General features: G+C 32.8%; 1 pseudogene across 1 annotated transcript in view; it reads left to right on the top strand.

Moving 5' to 3' along the window:
- Positions 1–836: 836 nt before the first annotated feature.
- Positions 837–20124, top strand: part of LOC145295833 (potassium channel subfamily K member 9 pseudogene) — a 324737-nt pseudogene continuing 305449 nt past the window's right edge. The window contains exon 1 of the transcript XR_013869891.1: positions 837–857. The product of XR_013869891.1 is annotated as a potassium channel subfamily K member 9 pseudogene (transcript). The remainder of the gene's footprint in view (positions 858–20124) is intronic.

The following is a 20124-nucleotide window of genomic DNA, read 5'->3' as shown; positions in this document are numbered from 1 at the left end:
GGGAGCATGCATGAATCATCACGAAGGTCCATCAGATGAAGAAAGGAGAAAAGGTATGCGTCTTAAGATCTTCTCATAGACTATACACATCATATTATATAGACCCACATAAACGAAATATACACATCATATTATATAGACCCACATAAACGAAATATACACACCATATTATATAGACCCACATAAACGAAATATACACACCATATTATATAGACCCACATAAACGAAATATACACACCATATTATATAGACCCACATAAACGAAATATACACACCATATTATATAGACCCACATAAACGAAATGTACACACCACAGCAGAACAAATTGACTTGTTTTCCCACGAGTGTCATTACTTATAATATATTACTTATATTTTTGGTAAGTAATAATTTTATAACTTTACAATAAATGATCTTTCCAGAAATCTATAGTTTCCGTATTTTTCTATAGATGAAACTGGAAATATATGTACCGAAATGAACTTTTCTTGAGAAAATCTTCCAAAGCTCCAATGGTTGTATTTATTTTCTATTAGAGATTTTTCTATTAGCATCAGATGGTCTGACATTAACAGCAGATACCATTTTAGTTATAACTAAAATAATAGAATTTAAAACATAAACATAAAAAAATGACGACTGAGAGTAATGCACATGGGTTCACATTAATTTCCGGGCAATGCCTGGAGTGCTTGATAATAGGATATGACTATTTTTACCATTTTTTTTAATGCAATAATTATGTTCTTGTAAAACTTGTAAAAGATAACTTTTAATTATAATCTGACTTATATTTTTATTTTATTTTCAGGTAAGTTTTCAATAAGATTTTTCTTCATGAATTATTAATCAACAGGTTAGTGCATTTTTGTTTTGCTTATTAATATATCCTATATTATATTTCTCATGCGTTTGTATATTTGTATGTGGTGATGTATTTTTACAAAGTAAAAACTATTTGAAGTCTCAAAGTAGCTAAAAAAGTAAGATGAGAAAAACTTCTCCAGTGTAATAACGCCTCTTATTTTACTAAAAATTTCATATATACATATATATATATTTCTCTCAGTTTGTCTATTTGTTTCATTTCTTTCGTAAAGTACTGCGCCGATCTGTTTGAAATGTTGTATTAGCCTTTGTTATGATAAGGTGCAGTAAACTAAGTATTATGGTGTCCGTTTGATTAATAGGGATTAATAAAGATTAATATATAATGACAAAATGGGCACAAATGTAACCATATTCAACCATCAATTTGGCATAAAACATTCATTTTAAGTCAACGAACGATAACGTTTGTATGTTTTTAGTAGGCTAACAAGTCTACTTCCATATATTTAATAATGGGCGTTATTTCCAACTCCATGGACAAAATTGTTTACTTCATAATATTATGTACACAAACATGAGTGTCAAGTAAAAAGGAAGTAATATAGTTTATTCTATGTATTTTTGTTAAGAATTTGACCAAAAGTACGTTTTTGAATTTTTTTAGATGAGGATTGGTTATACATATTATTTGGATTCATTGGACTACTCTTCTCATCTTGAGTGTGATTTTCCAAACGTTTCTGTCGATGTAAACTCCAACCTTTTTCAGGTGTATCTTGTCAAATTCAGAAATATTTCTGTGGAACTCTTAAATTTGTATGGTCGGAGGTTACATCAATTAAAACGTCATGAAAATGATAGTCAAGGTGATAACATTAGTCTGATAAATCCAAATGATACGAACAAAAATATCGTTTAATAAAAAATCTCTAGAAATAATTCAATGAAACAGGAATATTTTGGAAGAGATGTGTAATGGATAATCATGCTTTTTTTTTCTTTTGGTACTTTCTTATAAAGCTTAAAACCATTCGAGATTAATAGTTTACAAAATGATTAAATCATCAGTTGAATGATGAAGATTATGAGACGATTGCAAATGATGAATGGTATGAAGAAAGCTTGATTATTTATGGAGTTGGTTGATAACAAGTATTTGTGGACATTCGGTTTGAAGTAGTCTGCAGGGAAATAGTTTCATTGTAATGTGTTCCACAGAAATATTGGGAAACAATGTTTGTACATGGGAATTCTGCCTGGCACTAAGCATGCAGAAAAACGGAAAGTACTTTTAGTTGTGGTAGACGAGTTCGTTTGAATTTCTTGCAAGAAGAAAAAAAAACACAATGATTGAAGCTCAGTTCAGAATATTCTATCCAAATAACGTTAGATGGGAGAAACTAGCAAAGTTTCTTTTGTGAGAAAGAGGTTGTAATGAACAGACGAAATCTTCACTTACTAGATTTCAAAGTCGATATTCAGTCAAGTCAAGAAAGAGTACTTGAAATGGCTGTTTTCTACAGCATTGAAATGATCCAATCATTTTTCTAAGAATCCTAGCCACAGATTTGTATTTTAAATTAAAATAAAAACCAAATGGTTCTCTTCATGTTAAAAATGCATTGAAATTGAAATTTTGTAGATATTTGAAAATAATTTATGTAAAGGATATTATCTTTTTTTTTCCAATTTTCTTATTACTTTGTTCGAATTGGTGATGAGGCATCCTACCGGATGTCAGACATTCATCTGTTATCTTATACATTCCAATCAAGAAATTTTTTTTTAAATTCTAAAGTGCAATTGTCTATATCTTTAATGCACTTGGTTCACCGGGTATATTTGCCAGGTAGCTTTGGAAATTATTTTTCATTAATCCAATTGCTCCTATAATTACTGGTATGAGGAAAATCTTCCTTAGATTCCAGTTTTTTTTTAAGGCACTACATTAACTTCTACTAAGATGGCTTCTTTCTCTTTGTACTATATCACTATATCAAATTTAATATCCTTGTTTTTTAAATAAGTAGTTGTAGGAACTGCATAGTCATAATGGATGGTGTATAACTTATTTCCAACTGTTCTTTCTGATGGATGTTCCCAAGACTTTCTGCTACATTCGATATTCAACTTTTTTACAGAGAGTCGAGTGGATTTAGTAATATAGCTATACATCTATTGTGTCGCATTTTACTGTAGGCATGCCCCAGCAAAATCTTACAACTGGATGTCAGGTGGCTTACACTTTCTACTTCTGTGTAACAGAACCTGCACTTGTTGTCATTGCTGAGACCACTCATCTTCTTAAAAGCATTGCTCACCAAGTCTTGATTTTAGCTATCATAATCCTCTCCTGATCACAGTGGAGGGATCCTCTTTTTAGACAATCTCTGGAGCCTTCCTTCTTGTATATATTCTTGGGTTCATTAATTCAGAAAATAATTAGAATACTGTTGATTGACCTATCATTCTTTTTTTTTTTTTTTTTTTTTTTTTTTTTTTTTGTAATTGAAGATCTTGGTGTATTTCTTCTTCCTGAAGCATAAAATAGGTGTTTTTGGGATGATATCAATGAATAATTTTAGTGGGCACCATCATAGTAAATGTACTATGGTTTTCATTAATTATTTCATGAAAATTATCTCCCTTTTCTTGTTTCAATTCATACACTGTAGCAATAGTTTAACAAGAAAAGTTATGATAGGCACAGATTTATAGTTTGATTGTTAAAAATAAGTAATATAGAGTTCAGAGGTGAGCGATGGAGTTTTTTGGGTTGCTCAATTTTCTTGGACCGTGCCAGAATATAGGTCCTGCTAGTATATTTATATGAGGTGGCCATGTATGAATATTTTAGTAAGTGAAAACTGGCTATACCTACAGGAATGGAACTATCTAGAAAAAAAATAAAACCATATGTGGAATGAGAGAAAAAAGTGAAAATAATTGTTAGAGGAGAAAATCTTCTGGTACCTAATGACCACTATAGAAAAATGATGCGACTTTGCTGATGAGGTTCAGGGTTATTTATATTAAGAAAGTGTAAGTTCATTGGCGCATAGTCTGTGGAAGTACTAGTAAAACAAACACAATGGATACAAAACACTTATTTTTATTCCTGTTTTTCTCTCTGTTTCATAGATTCATTCTTTAGACTGTTTACCTTTCGAATTCTCTCCTTAATCTCCTGACTGTACGAACATGCAGACGTTTAAACGTAATGTGCACAAACATCTTGTTGTCCAATTCCCCACCTAAGCTACTCCTATACATTTGGTCCCTATCACAGGCCCATACGCTTCAATGTTTTATTTGGGGTAAACCAAAGTTATTTAAAACTGGATATGTTTTTCCACTAAATATCAACAGAATCCTTTAAATATACAAAAATATCAACTTTACTTATAGAATTGAATCTTTCAAAACGTTTATTTCGATAAATGTGTAATTCATATGGTTGTTCAAAACAATGAAACAAAAATTCATCACTGGTTGGATTCGAACCAGCATTCTTTTGATTAACAGCGAAATGTGTTGCTTTGCACTTTGAAAGCCAACCATAGATATGTTTTGATGACTTAAGGAACTAAAGGTGAGTTTGTAAGGTCGAATGCACTAATTCTGCCATCTCGATTAACGCATTATAAACTTTTCTGTGGCTTAAATCAATGAAAGATTGAAATATTAACATTCCCTATATACTTGTGCATAAGTCGATCTACATTTTAAGACCAAAAATTGTAGAAGTATATATTACTGTAGATACTAAACAAGTTAAATAGTCCATCCCATGGCTCTTTCTTGCGTAGATAATTCCCCTTTTTTTATCTGTAAGACATAAATTGTTTCTTGGCATCCGCGAGTCATAATACGTACATATATGCACGTGTGGTCTATTCGCTTTTTGCATATAGAACCAACCTACTGCACCCTTGCATGCAACGAACGCAAATGCTGACATGCTGTAGATTTCAGGCGCAGTTACTGTTTTTAGATGTAATTAATGTCACATACCATAATAACATAAACGCATACATTGCATGAGCCGTAATATACCGTAATAAGGTGAATGCATACGTTAAGTGGCGTTAAATGGTTTCATTAAATAGTTGTCATTGAATTGTTAAAACTTGTTGAACTTAAGGAAGAACGATATATTGTAAACACTACATTTCCTAACCTACTAAAAAAAACCGTCATATCATCACCAAATACACTATAGCGAACTTAGGCCTATAGCCATGTCTAGAGAGTGAACATTGCGAGAGCTATTTCAATTATTATTAAGCCAACCACTGAAATACCGCGCATGTGTTTACATGCTGGAAAACACACTGCAGTGGGATTCGGAAGGAGTGCGATTAATTACTTGGATTACCGGTATATACTGAGTGAACAAACAAAATGGCGTTTTCTATGTTATGATCGAGCACCGAATTACTGTTTAATAACATTTTCAAAAACATTACTTATGTATAAGTCGACCCCCCCCCCAAAAAAAAACCTTAAAACTGTCTCCCAGAAACTCGACTTATACAAGTATATACGGTAATCGATTTTTCTTGTTTGGAAAATTTCTTGACTTCAGGAATTGTCAGAAAGTTAGTGTACCCAATGATATTCAAAATCTGACTTGCAGACATGCCTCGTGGAAAAATTTATTTATAGGCTCAGTAATTTTTTGTTCTTTTTGACATCATGTTGTGTTCTTGCCGTCGGCATTCGAGAAAAGTTATGAAACCGTCTCTGTTACATTTATGAGATGCGTTTTTGCATCTCTTGGAGATGTTTTGTCATGATTCCGTTTGAACATTGCAAAATGCAGATTAAATGGATGCTTCTTAGTTTTGATGCATCAAAGTTGATTTATAGGAAGCTACGTCCAATGGTAAGTCGGTCAGACTTAATCATGAAATAACATTTTCCTCAGTCCGTCACACTTTATTTAGGAATAGCGGTTTTGTTGGTCTGTCATACTTAATTTTGAAATAGCGTTTTCGTTGGTCTGTCATACTTAATTTGAAATAGCGTTTTGAAATAGCGTTTCATTGGTCTGTCACATTTCTTTGAAATAGCGTTTTCTTTTGTCTGTCATACTTAATTTTGAAAAAGCGTTTCCGTTGATCTGCCATGCTTAACTTTGAAATAGCGTTTTCGTTGGTCTGTCACGCTTAATTTTGAAAAAGCATTTTCATTTGTGTGTTAGTGATAAGTTTTAGACAACAAATTGAACAGACGCACCACAACGAATATCTGTTCTTATTAGTCTTCTGTCTTGCTTAGTCTAAGATGGCTGCTATCTTTAGAGGAGTTACTAAAGACAAGATTATTTTTAGGTATAAACAACGGTGTAAGAACAACACAGGAAAAAAAAGAAGGAAAGGTGAAAGTCATTAACATTTTCTTTTTTTTTTTAATGTGAATGAAAACGTTAAAGACCATGTAAAGAAAAGACAACTTTTGGTTGCTTAAATACAATGAAAGCTGCAATCAAATTAGTATCTCATTCAATTTTATTACTTTGGAGAAAAGTAATACAAGATGACGTGTTTCTCTCTCTCTCTCTCTCTCCCTCTCTCATATATATATATATATATATATATATATATATATATATAAGCGAGATAAGACACTGATAGAATTCAGATGAAAAATCCTGATAGATATTACTTGAAGTAATACTTTCAAGGAGATCCTAGCCAAAAAGAAAAAGCTCAATATTTAAGAATAGAGCAATATATAAGTTTCGTGGTTAAATTTTAAATTCTGAAAAAACAACATATAGAGACATATATTCCATTTAAGAATTTATTGCTTGACAAAAGGAATATATAGAAAGGGTTATTTTAATTTCCTTAATCCATGGATTTTCAACAATCATCAGAGGTGCAAAACATTTTGCTAACTGCGTTTCATTTCCTCTGAAGATATGAGCCATTGTTGAAAATCCATGGATTAAAGAAATGAAAATAATCCCTTCTATATATTCCTTTTGTCAAGCAATAAATTCTTAAATCGAATATGTCTCTATATGTTTTTTTGTTTTTTTTTCAGAATTTAAAATTTAACCACAAAACTTATATATATATATATATATATATATATATATATATATATATATATATATATATGGAATTATGGTCTAAAATTAGAAGGTATGGGCACCAATAGATAATTAATTATATAGCTAATACCATTAAATGTAACAAAACATGCATTCAAACAAGTTGCTCAGAATATACCAGATATAAAATCAGCTCAATAGAAAAGAGTTAGATAATCTAGAGCTAAAGTAGATTAAAGTAGTTAATTGAAATTAATAAATTAATGTATGATCATTTACATATTTTTAAAGAAATCAATAACAACCTAAAATCGTGTACGGTCGTTTCAGAGACGATATCAAATTTATTTAATACAGTCACTTCATCAGCACAAAGAGGAGAGGGAGGGGTTGACACCATATTAATGATTTATTATCATCATCAAGAGGATTAGCTTTTCACATCAAATCTATAACTGGAAAAAATAATAAACAATGATGTATGTCTACACACGGGTAATGATAAAAAATCAGAAAATGCAGAAACATTTTAGCTTTTTAGGGTATGTTACAAGAATGTATAAATAAAGGAATCATAATACAAATATATATACTGCGAACGCAATTGGTGTATTAGTTAATGAGTTCTTATTCTTCTGATGAGTCAGAGCGGAAAATATTCAAAAATTGATATAATGATTATATGAGTGGTTGTACGCTACGAAACAGGTGCTGCCAAGAATTGAACATTGTAACATACTGAAAGAAATAAACAGTAAGCTGAACAACCTCTTGGAATTTGGAATATAGACTTTTTGTCATTTATTTGTATATTGCTCTGTAGTTATATTTAACATACATCGAGCTTCATGAATTAAAAGATTGGCATAATTAAAGGACACGATATAATTGAATAAGCATATTAGTCCATAAACACACACATATATATATATGAAAATTCTGAGTTAAATTATGAAGAATTACAACAAAATTTCTTTGACAATGGAGAACAAATAATCATTAAAGTTTTTCCTTTAATTATTTGTACACCTTATAAATACATAAATTTTGTTGTAATTCTATAGAATTTGACTGTGAATTTCCATTTATAATATTGGTCTATCTTGTATATTGAGCTTTCTTTATCTGCTTAGGATCGTCTTATAAATATTGATACTAATATTTATTTGATTTTATATTTACAGTAATATACAATCTGTAATCCTATAACATTTAAGTATTTAATATATATATATAATGGTAAACTTAAAATATATTATAAATATGAAAGAGTTAATATTTACAAGTAAAGTAATCTCAACCAGATGTAAAAGCTCAATAAAACCGAAAAGGAAATAAAGCTTATAATATAAACAAATGATTAATAAAATATGTTAAAAAACATCTTGAAAAAGATTAAAAACATATTTAATTTAAAAAAGGAAGCACAAGATAAGTGGACAGTCCTTAATCCGCGGAGTTTCGAAGAAATACTCTCCTTCTCATCAGAGGGCAGAAATAAGCAAAATGCGGGATCGGATTTTGCATGTAAAAGTATTTAATGAAACCACAAGTAAGTCACAGATCTTACTTGGTTAAAAAAAGGGTGAGGTAAGGGGAATAGGAGGTAAAAGAAAAATGATAAAAAGATTTCACATGAATGAATAGTCCGGTGAAGGGTAAAAAATCCAAGAATGGTAAAATCCAAACACGGTCGAATTAAAAACTTCCAATCCAACAGGAAAGTTCCAAAGGAATCGCGTTTCTTTTTTAAACTTAAATATGTTTTTAACTCTTTTTCAAGATGTTTTTTAACATGTTTTATTAATCATTTGTTTATATATATATATATATATATATATATATATATATATAAGTAAGAACAAAGCTGTAAAATAAAAGTTTACAATTAGTTTTTATTATTTGGCAGAATACTCCAAAACTGGTGTATTAGGTAATCCTTAATCTGCGGAGTTTCAAAGAATGCTAATTCTACTCATCAGAGGTAAACTGTTAGCAAAATACTCAGATATCATTGCTAGATATTAGCATTCCTATGCATTTGCTGGTTATTGCATGAGATAAAACTAAAAGTTTCATGAGTTTTAGTCATAAAATATGAAAAATATAAGAATCTAAATAGGGAAACAATTCATGCAAAGAGTTCTTTTAGAAATATTTGGAGAAAAAGTCAATTAGATGTATATAGATATATAGTCAATTTGTACATATACATATATATAAGTGCATGCATGTACATATATAGATCCATAGGTATATATTTGATTCAGAGTTCAACATTAAGACAACAAAAGAAATATATATAAACTAGCAGGGGTGCCCGGCGTTGCTCGGGTGTTTGGAGGTGTATGCTGTGCAAAAAAACAAAAAAAAAATGGTTAATTTTTTTAAACTTTGACCCCTATTATGACCCCTTAAAATTTATAGTTTCGGGCTCAAATCACTTTATTAAGTTAGATCCAGGTTCAAGGAACTTATATATAAAATTTCAAGTGTCTCGATCCAAAATTGTCGGAGGAGTTTGGTAGAGTTCTTAAAGGTCAAATCGTTGAAATTTGACCCCTTAACAGCCAAATTTCTGGCTGACACCCGTCACATCGATTTTCCCAAATCTCAGTACCCGGTATTTCAAATTTCGTGTCTATAGACTAAAAATTGACAGAGTTATTGCGTAGGGAAATGTACACAGACAGACAGACAGACAGACACACACACAGACAGACAGACAGACACGTTCACTTTTATAGATATATAGATATATATATAGTTAAAGTATGTATCTCTCTCTCTATATATATATATATGTCTCAAATATATTTTTGATTTTAAAATATTTTTGAATGAAACTAAAATAAATATAGAAACGAAATAAAAAGCAATATAAATTCGTAAACAAATAAAAATAACTACACAATGTTCTTTTATTTAGTGAGTAAAGAATGCAAGTGTAATACTATTTGCAATTCATGATGCCATTCTCTCTGCTAAAAAAATGTGTTAAACTAAAAATACTTGACAAAATCAATGTTTCATTTATCTGAATATATGCCACTTGGTTTTTGCAACCCTACCCCACAGGTTAGTCTTTTTATTCTTTGAACATGTTTGCTAATTCTCTGTCTAAATATAGCACAAAAGAAACCTTTAAATGTGAAGGTAGATGAAAGCTTATTTCAGAAGCATCACAGCAGGTACTTCTTTGAAGGCTCTCAGCACCCCATCGTCTCTACTCGTCTATTGCTCTACTTAATGCAGGAAAGGCAGAACTGAATAGGTACATCGATGGTGTCTTTCTGCTCTTCATTTCCTTTGTTGTGGTTTGTTCGACTGTCTATTAACAGCATCATATCATATCAGAACTTCATGAGAAGTTTACTGTACGTATATGCTTATTTGCTAAGAAAATTCCGCAAGAAAGTATTAGTAATTGAAGGCATTTATGTTTCCCCATCATCATCGTTATCTGAATCCGAAGATTCTTTCGTTGGCATTGGTTACCCTGATATTTTTCTACCTGGAATTCTCTCTAAAAAGACATTGAGTACTTACGAGAGAGACGACATGAAGGTTGCAAACATCCTAAGTGAAAGTGATTTTTGTGAAACAAACTGGATTCGAACTTGAGACACCCAAGTCATTAACAACTGAATCGTCTCCCCCACCACCATTACTAAATAAAACTACTGCAGCATGCAACCACACACAAACTAAACAATACTAAATTGTGAATAAAGTTATAAAAAGTGAAGCATGCATAGTCCCCCGTGAGTACAAACTGAATGAGGCATAAAAAAATGACTAAGTTCAGCATTTGTCCCCCCTCCCCCATTTAGCCTTAAAAGTCCCCAGAGGACGTCAAGTCCTGGTGAAAATGAACAAAGAGTGCAGTTTTAGGCATAAACATATGTAAATTTGAAAAATGCAAAAAAGAAATGACTAAGTCCATCATTTGAACCTCCCCTCACAATTAGCCCCCAAAGTCTCCAAGGCCTTGACATATTTAAATTTGAGTTCAGCACCATGCAAAACTGCTAAATTGACATACACAGAAAATTTGGGAAAATATGTAAAATAGTCCCAAAACTGGAGTGTTTTTATTAGCCTTAAAAGAGCCTCTGGGGCACACCCAAGAGTTATTGTGAAGTATAGACAAACAAAATTATATAGAAATCAGTTAGTTACAACTTTTCAGAATCCAAGGCATCAATATTTTTTTTGAGAAGCACAAAAGTGTCAATTTTAGCCATTTTTAACCCGAAAGGCACCCCTGGGGAAGGGTAAGCGGAGGTTTCCCGGAAAATCCGTTCTCTTACATTTTTACTCAGATCATGTTTAATGTTTGTGCAAAATTTCAAAAAATTATGAGGGATAGTTATTGAGAAAAGTGTGGACAGCCGAACGGACAAGGGTGAATTAACAGGTCTACCCTCTTTTTGTCAGGGGACCAATAAAACGCTGTTTTCTTTTTTTTTTTTTTTTTTTTTTTTTTGCAGAGCGGAGAAAACTTAATAGAAGATTGTATTAAATAATCAGAAATATGAGTTATACATATGCGTTGTCCGGTCATAAAATACGTTTAAATATGATATTTTAATTTATGCAGATATCGTATCTTATTGTTATATTGTACCCACTATATATAGTTATATTTTCAAAAGATAAAAATAATTACTTCAGTGCCTTTAGCTAAAACTGAAATCAACATATTTGGACATTTCACACACGCACAGACAAGGTCACTTATATTCATATAATCATGTTCATGTGCCAAACCATTTTTATCATACATTCTACGCAATTGTGCATAATGCAGAAACTATGCATCAAAAGAAGTTAGCATAATAGTAAAATGAAACCAATCATCGAATAAAAAATCATAAAATATGAACAATAATAAATGAACACTATTTTTTTTACAGGAATATGCAAATAAACTAACCTTCATGGAGTCGCTCGCATATCCATGACTTAGCATATTAAGAAGTTCGGTTTAATAGTTTTTAAATACACCAAGTAGGCTTTTAATATCAATATCGGAACGAGAAAAAATTTAACTTATGTACTAATTTCCGTCTGTGTTTGTTTACAATTTCACGTCAGCTGATATTTGGGATTAACGATGACTTTCTGTAAAAGTCACTTCTGATTAATGGTTAGTTTTAAAATATGCAAACAGAGAAATGATTCTGTTTTTCTTTAAGAAAAAGAAAAGTTTGGAGATTTTATTATCTCTCTTGGCGGTGTAACGTAAATATTACCCTGTAAAAATTATTTTTTTATCTATAAGAAAGAAAGAAAGAAAGATTATTTTTAGGAAAAGATTTTTCGATTTTCGATACTTATCAGATGAATTTCTATACAAAACATATCTAAGAACACTGCCAGACATATAAATTACCTTTGTGTAAAATTTGCAAAAGATAAGATCAGCTGTTTCGGAACCTATGAGGAAGGAGCTTACACATAAAGTTACTTTTATATATATATATATAAATATATATATATATATATATATATATACTAGCTGGACGTCTGGCATTGCCCAGTCGTGCAATATGCTTAAACATGATATTTTACTTTATGCAGATTGCGTAAGTATTATTACAGAACCAATCCTCTATTAAATATTAAGGTATGGCATAAGGGTCTTCTTCACAAGATTTCCAGCTACGGTATAACTAGAAATGTTTTCTCAATCATTAAATCATTTCTCTTCGATAGGCTCATAAGAGTAGTGGTAGATGGACAAAAATCGGAGGCCTGCAATATAAATGCTGGAGTCCCTCAGGGGTCAATCCTGGGCCCAACTCTCTTCCTGATCTACATCAATGACCTCCCTAAACACATACTTAAATCATTCGTTGACATCTATGCTGATGACACGACCAACAAATCAAAGACTGTAAATTAAAAAGTTCTCTCTGATTCTCTCTCCTCTGATCTCGAGCTCTTGGTTCAGTGAGGGAAGATGTGGCTGGTTACCTTTAATGCATCTAAAACCAAACTCCTATCCTTACATCATCAACGCTCTGATCCCCAGCTGGCATCAATTGTGATGGATGGCTCTCGTCTGGGTGAGGCCCCGTGTTTTGACAAGCTTCTGGGTTTGACCTTTACTCCTGATCTGAAATGGAACACCTAGTCTGTTGCCAAGGTTGCTGGAAAGATGGTGGGATCCTTCTACCACTCCAGAAGATATCTCACTACTGATGCAATTCTCTATCTATATAAAAGCCAAGTACGTCCAAGGATGGAATACTGTTGCCATATCTGGGCAGGAGCTGCTAAAAACAGCCTATCCTGCCTTGACAGAGTACAAAATAGACTTCGTGGCTTAGTGGGGGATGCCCTTTTCTCTACCCTGCAACCTCTCTCCCACAGAAGAGACGTTGCGAGCCTATCCTTGTTTTATCGTTATTTCCATGGCAGGTGCTCGTCTGAACTCCAATCTCTGGTCCCCCCTTGCCAATCTTTCACGAAAAACACCCGTCTAGCTGAATCCACTGTGAAAAATGTCCCCCACTCTATATCTGTGCCTAAATCAAAATGCAGATTCCATGAACAAAGCTGCTTTTTTAGAACTGCACGCCTGTGGAACTCTGTTCCGTCTGCCTGCTTCCCACCTGACTACAACTTGCATGTCTCCAAGTCTAATGTTAACAAATTCCTAATGAACCGTCCCCTTAAGTAAACACTTCATCAAATCTCCACACTAACGTAATGTACTTGCAATAACCCTTATCCCTGAGTGGCTTCCGGACCTTGATAAGTGGTGATCACTGTGTAAAAAAAAAAATAATAATAATTTGCCTGGTGGACTAATTCACACAAAAAAAAAAATAATAATGATAATGTCGTTCATCGAATTACGTCTGCATTTGTTTACAATAACACATCAGTATCTTACACGTTCACCTCTCCGACCAAATCCTTAACTCGACCATGTGCACTAGATGTAACATCCTTGGCATGGAGGAAACTCTGCTGAAAAGGAGACTCCAGTGGTTCGGTCACATGCTACATTAGTCAGGGGATGAATTCGTCTGTCAATTGGTGGCGCCAAATGCACCCACTGATTAGAAGTGCCAAGGTGATCAACTTCAGACTTTGCTTGCAACGGTCAAAGCAGATATGGAGATCATGATCAGTCCTCGCGTTTTTGGTGTCTGTCGCTGGAACCGTGAGTGGCTGGATCATGCTGTCGACACTGCTGCCGACTGACTAGAGTGGATGACTTTGATGCTAGATGCAGTTAATACCATTGGAGCCAGCTCAACCCGTCTCGGATAAATGCTGTTAAGTAATATCACATCAGCTGATATGTGAGCTTCAAAATCTTAAAAATAGTCTTTCTTCTCTTATAGATAAAAACAAAGAATTTTTACAGGGGAATATTTTACGTTACACCGACCAAGGTTACACAACTGTAATGTAACATATTCCCCTGTAAAAATTCTTTTTTATCTATAAGAGAAGAAAGACTATTTTTAAGACAGGATGTTTTCGCTTTTCAATACTTATCAGATGAATTTCTGTACAAAACATATCTAAGAACACTGCCAGAAATATAAATTGTCTTTGTGTGACATTTGCAAAAGATAGATTCCAAAACACCTGAGCCTATGAAATGCTTTTAGCGACTACGTTGCTGTGAAAACTTGCTTGCTTTTGGGAGTGATAAAAAGAGCGAATCTGGCGAAATTCAGCCTCACATATATAGTAAAGTGAATGACATTAAATGTGATGACATTAAAGGCGATTCCTGCTGAAAGCCATTAAACTATTTGATCAAAGAATGACTAATTAACTCTACTGATTCACTTATTGTAGCTTTAGGGTAAGACTCATGAAAATCTATAATATTCTGTTTATATTAAATCATTTTAATTGTTTGGCAAAGTTGAACATGAAGTCCTTTGTAATTTTATTATTGTTAAAGGCAATGAGCCTAAGAGATTAAATTTTATAGGAAAAAAAAAACGTTTATTAGTTTTAATTAAGGGTAACAATAGAAAATGTTATTTTTTTTGTTTTTATTTATTCATTTTGATGGCATATTAAGCCATGTAGGGTTATTTAATTCTAAAATGGGTGATGAGGTTGCAGTTAGGGTCCCACTTTAGGAATTGTTAATTTTTGAGATGAGGATTCATAATCAGTATTAATTAGATGATTCCACACAATGTTTCGGTCAATCTATTGACTCGACTGAGCCCAAATCTCAATGTGACCTCCATATAAAAAAGAAGAAAAAGTCTGAACTTCAAATTTTGACAGGAATCGTAGCGTAGTGGATAAAGTACTTAGTAAAATTCAGTTGTAAATTACGCTCTTCTGGGGGATAAAGGTTCAATCCTCGGTACGGGCTACACTCAAACTGTAATTGCAAATTACTTAGGACTTTTACCCAATCATGGCTGACAGAACGAGCATGCTACTCCAGTGGATTAAATATGCGAATGTGTTCGAAATTTCTTGCAGATTCCCAAGTTCCTTAAAAAGATTCCCAAGTTCGACAAGATCCACCTGAAGAAGGTTGGAGGTTACATCGACTGAAACGTTCCATTTTGGAGAGAGGTGGTGACACACATGAGTTATTGTTATTCCATGTTCACTCTCATCTGGCATGATTGATATATGGCTGCTGGAGTTTTTCACTGCTTTGTTTGAATTCTCTCACGTTTTTTGATTAAAAAATACAATAAGCTAAACTGTTTTCATGATCAAGATTACTGTCATATGAGCTTCAACAATTGGCCATTTTTCAAACTCGGGTCACACATTTTGACCCTAATTTTATTGAAATCTTAAAGAAGAATAAAAGAAATATAAAGTTAAGCAGATATAAATAAAAAAATGCGGATCAATAGTTTTGCTATAGAAAAAAAACATCATAGAAACATGAGTGTACAGCTTGTTCCAATTATTTTGTCCAACCACTTGTATGTTCATTTATAAAAATATCTTATCATTGACGAAAAAATAAATCATAGCTCCAACTTAATGATCACGCAATCAATCAGTATCGATGACATATCATTAAAGGAGTTCCGACAACATTGTCAGTTGAACAGCCAATCGTTTTTTAATCTCTTCGTATATACGTCAGAACATCTTTTGCTATTGTTTTCGAAATTGATTCCTGGGCTTTCGATCGCCACCCGCCTTGTACCCTCACCCAACCAATGATGAAGTTTTAACGTCATCAATAAAATTCTTCAATAGAAAAAAAAAGTTGTTTTCTTTTTCTTTTTTAAATCGTTTTGGAAATGTTATTTCAATGCATTCATGCATTTCTGTGAGCGACTTTGTCCACCCGTTTGTCGGTCTGTCACACTGAGGTTTGACATTTTCGTAAGAAACCACACAGATTAAATGGATGCATCTTATTTTAGAGGCATCCTAGCGTCTTAATAAAAATGTCCATCGGTCAGTCTGTCATGTTTAAGCTTGAAATAACATCTACTTTGGTCTATATTAAGTTTGAAAACAGATTTGTTTCAGTCTGTCAAATTTAAATTTAAAACAATATTTTCATTGCGCTGTAAGGCTTCGGTTGGAAACAGTATTTTTATGGTCTGTCATGCTAAAGTTTGAAACTGTATTTTCGTCGGCCTCTCATGCTTCTGTTGAAAATAGCATGTTTATTGCTGTATCATGTTTAAATTTAAAATGTTATTTCCATGGTCTGCCATTCTTACATTTGAAATGCTATTTTTATAGTCTGTCATAGTTAAGTTTGAAACACTAATTTCATGGTTGATCATGCTTCAATTTGAAACTGTATTTTTGTTGGTATCTCATGTTTATATAAAATATAGCATTTTCATTGGTCTGTCACACTATTGTTTGAAACATTTTCCATGCTAATCGTGCAGTTTGAACGGCCGCATCTCAGAAGATTTTTTTCTCTTTATAATCGTATTTCGTTTTGATGGAGACGCAACAGTTTGTAGAAACATTGCTTGTTTTCATTTTTCTTTCCTCTATCACGTGAAAGAAATCTAAAAATATCCGCTAGAATAATCAATTGATGTGTGTTCCTGCTTTAAAGAATGCTCAACCATTGGGACACTCATGAATGCTGATCAATGGAAACTCTTCTCTTTGCCAAGAGTTTCAACGCGATTGCATTTTTTTTTTATTTTGTGTCCATCTACTCTCATTTGCAAGTAGTTTCAAAAAAAAAAAAAGAAAAAAAAAATAGAAATCTAGTTTGACATTTCTTTAAGTTCAATAGAAACCACAGAGTCAAAACATGTTAAGTCAGACGTAGATTTTGACTCTTACAACTCAAAATATTCACCTTCAAGTTTTAAAGTCTGCCACTATTCAGATTCTCGCTGGATTCTTTGGAATTCTAATATTGTTATAAATCTGACACGAGCCATCTCATTTTTACCCTCGGCACCAAAATCAACAGTCTATTCCATTTCTGAAATGGTCTGTTCCTTGTTGATTGTGGTTCTTGAAGGTTCACTCTCTCAGACTTTGCCTTCTTTCTTTGAGTTAGTTTATTGCTACTCGCCTAAAGCACCTCTACTGGGGAATGCCGACTTGGCTACTCAGGGGTTTTTTTCAGATCAGAGTGCTCCTCCTCTGGGGTGTTGGCTCTTCAATCTCACTTTTAGACCCTTGTGTCACATCTTCTTGTTGTGAATGGGAGATAAATACTAACTTTGAAGCTCTAGTAAAAACAACTGCTTACATGGACACGCTCATACGTTCGTTATATACAAAAAAATACAAATTGAAAAATCCCCAAGGAATGTAACGTTTCCTGAATTTACACTGTTTTGAATCCTTTTCGTCATTTTGGGTGACTTATATTTTCACAAGTTTTTCATCGTTTATTTTCTTGCTTGTTTGAAATAAATCATTTTCCGAAACAATTAATTCTTGCAGATTTCTCTCATTCTTAATTCTATAGCTTTAAGGACTGAGAAAATGCATTTGAAAAAAAAAAATTGTGAAAATAGCCACAACAAAAATGAAGTAAACTATCTTAAACAATCTAGATCATTTGAACAACAAACATGAAGTAAACTATTTTAAACAATCTAGATCATTTGAACTACTGTTCTAATCTTTAGTGTTATTCATACAACGTTTCATATAACTTCCGACTTTCTTCAGATGTCTCGTCAAACATTAGCCGTTCAGCGTTGTCTAATTGCAAAATTTGCATATCATATTCATGCAGATTTCTTATTCATTATTATAAAGCCTATATATAGTAATGATTATATATAGTAATGATTATATATAGTAATGATTATATGGCTAAAAAGAAAAGAATCGTGAACATCTTCTCTGGAAAAGAATTTCGTATTGCTGACGTTTAGATTGTGCGATGTGACATTGGTGGCGAGAGACCAGGTGTGGTCGATTGGAAAAGAGGGCAGAAACGTGCTGTTGTCGAGAGAGTGACTCACTCCTTCCGAACCCCAGAACCGAATCCTGATTGTAACCCTAGATGTAATGATTTAAAAAGTTATAAAAAAATGACTTACCGTCCACTAGAAGTGAAATCAGAACGTTTAGCACTCAAGCCTTAGTAGTTATTTATGTGCCCAGCATCGTTACCATTTGAGCTGCCAACCAAAGGTTAAAACTAAAGCAATTTTGAGCTATGAATGTTAAAAGTAACAGCAGGGGTAATGTTTTATTAGACTTACCCTGCCAAGGTCAACTGTTTTGTTTTCAAGTTTGACTCTTTAGCAGCAAATTTGGCCGGTTAAAAATCAAATCGGAAGTGTGCTACAGATTCAAATACTCTATATATCAAATTTCAACTATAGATTAAATATTAAGAGAGAAGTTTAGTAGAAACTTTTCACTAACACACTGACAAGGTCACTTATATTTATAAACATTTCTGAACGTTTTCATCTTAAATTCTACATTGTGCATAATTGCATCGAAACTATGTGGTAATAGAATTGAGCATAATATTTAAATGAAATATTTAATAAGAAACCTTAAAAAAATGAATAAGTAATTTATTAACACTCATTTTTCAAAGCCATATGCAAATTAGTTAACCCTCATGTAGCCGCTCGCATATCCATGACTGAGTATATTAAGAAGTTCATTTTAATAATTTTTAAATAAGAAAAGTAGGCTTTTAATACCAATGTCAGAGCTAATTTTTTTTTTTTTTTACTTTGTTGTGTAGATGTAAAATACGATTAACGGAACAGGAATACTTCTAGTGAGCAGAGGATGTGACTCAATGTCCCTAGTCTGTCTCCAATTTCGGTAGATACCTAAAGACAGGTCAAGCATCACAGCAGCCAGAACATTATGTGTATTTATTTAAAGAAAGATACCAAATAAATATGAACTCGGCCCATATTCTATCTTTCTGGAGACAACTTTTCAAATGTCTTATTTGAATCTGATATTTGAGAAGGTTGATCAACTGCTTTAACCATGGCGTCATTCTTACAGCTCTTGGCAAAGACAATCAATTAAAATAATCGAAGATAAAAAGTGGAAGCCGGATGTGTCTGCATTTAATGCAAATCAAAAGGAAGTAATGTCTATATATATCCTGGCTTGAGGTAGTTGCCTGTCTAGCCGCACTGATGAGCTGCGAAACAGTACTGTATGTGGATGACTATAGTGCTCCTCACCTTGAGTTGAGCATATTGAGAAGTGAAACACGAATTACCATTAGCATATAAGCGACGCTCTTTGTGTAAACAAATCGAGCGGAGGTATTTCAGACGATATCAAAACATCGTTAAACTCACTACTCGTTCAAGCAGCCGCCAATAGCGTAATGGTTAGGAGCCTTGACTGCCGTACAAACGGTCGGGTTTCAATCCTGGCTTGAGGTAGTTGCCTGTCTAGCCGCACTGATGAGCTGTGAAACAGCGAAACAGTACTGTATGTGGATGACTATATATATATATATATATATATATATATATATATATATATATATATATATATATATATAGATGCTAGCGAAGACTAGACTTTTCTTTTCCATTCGGGAATTAAGTGAGTAGCGGGTGGCAAATGAAGAACGGGTCAGTAAGTGCAAATATTGCTAATACCTCGAAGCTGGGTGTTTGTGATAAGCCCCGGGAATAGTGCATTCTACTCTCAAGATTCTGACGTCACACTTATAACTATGGTAACCATTTCGACAACCACAAAAATCTTTTTTCTCTTCACATTCTTTCAATTGTTCAGTATTTCCCTATTTTTTTCTTGC

Source organism: Euprymna scolopes, chromosome 16 (assembly GCF_053919585.1).
Source record: "Euprymna scolopes isolate OS-2025 chromosome 16, ASM5391958v1, whole genome shotgun sequence".
NCBI classification, from domain to species: Eukaryota; Metazoa; Mollusca; class Cephalopoda; order Sepiida; family Sepiolidae; genus Euprymna; species Euprymna scolopes.
The sequence above is the reverse complement of the archived record's forward strand: the minus strand, read 5'-3'. Positions and strand labels throughout refer to the sequence as shown.